This window comes from Penaeus monodon, chromosome 23, assembly GCF_015228065.2.
Source record: "Penaeus monodon isolate SGIC_2016 chromosome 23, NSTDA_Pmon_1, whole genome shotgun sequence".
Classification (NCBI taxonomy): domain Eukaryota; kingdom Metazoa; phylum Arthropoda; class Malacostraca; order Decapoda; family Penaeidae; genus Penaeus; species Penaeus monodon.
In genome coordinates, this window is record NC_051408.1 from 15,108,533 (window position 1) to 15,109,566 (window position 1,034).

General features: G+C 45.6%; 1 pseudogene; it reads right to left on the reverse strand.

The window, feature by feature from the left end:
* The window catches only part of LOC119588144, a 2,527-nt pseudogene extending 1,984 nt beyond the window's left edge, over positions 1-543 (reverse strand).
* Between the last annotated feature and the right edge of the window lie 491 nt (positions 544-1,034).

A 1,034-nucleotide genomic window follows, 5' to 3' on the forward strand; every position in this document is an offset into this window, starting at 1 on the left:
AGGGCGTCCAGAACTTCGTCATGGGCTCCAGGGAACGGCTGTGTCGGAGTATTGCAATTAAAACACAAAGTCCAAAGGAATTGCCCTTTAGTGTTACCTAAAACATAGTTTCAATACCAGCGAATTTATGAATTATGTTTATTTACTAAGGTTTTTTGTAACATATACATGAAAAACATCAAGCACTGATAAGATATAAAATATCAGTCCTCACCTTCCACGGACACTTCCGCTGAGGCCCCACTGGTCAGCCTTATCCCAGGCGTGGGCGGCGGAGGACACCAGACTCCTGCCGAAGGGGGCGTAGCTCTTGGTGAACAGGTCCAACAGGAACACGGCGGCCACAGCCAACCAGCGCCACCAGGCCCACCGTCTGGATGTCCAGCTTGTTGACCAAGCCCTTCAGGTCAAACGAATTGACCAAGCTCCTCAGGTCGACGTTGCGAAGACCTTCCTGCAGCTGGTAGACGATGGGGGCGACAGCGTTGGCGGCCATATTGCTGCGTCAGGACGATATGATGGGCGACCTTGGTGTGCGAGAGAGAGCTTGGAGGCAGATTGATACGGGAACCTGGTGTGGCGGTCTTATATATGAGTCGAGAAAGAAAGGTTCGCAGGTGTTGTAGGGAAGCGAACCGGATGTCGCGAAGTAAAAACCTGTATCATTTATGTCTTTATTTGCCCAAGTATGTATATGTGGTTTATTTTTTGTTAACGAAACAACTTATTATCTCATGCCCATCCATTTTTTTCTAAAACATATCTCAAGTCTTCTTTTATTATAGCTGTAAACTAGGGGCTAAGGCATTAATAGGCATATTTACGGCATAGATGTGGACCACAATTAAATCACAATCTATGCTATAGAGGCACAAAAACACTGAGTTTACTACCATTCTAATGCACCAATGGGGAACGGTTCTATGGCATGATGCCTTAATGGTTCGTTGATGAGAGAGAGAGAAAATCAAAAAACATTTGGAAAGGAAACAAAACGTTTGCCTGTATACATATACTGCCTCCTGTTCATTCCG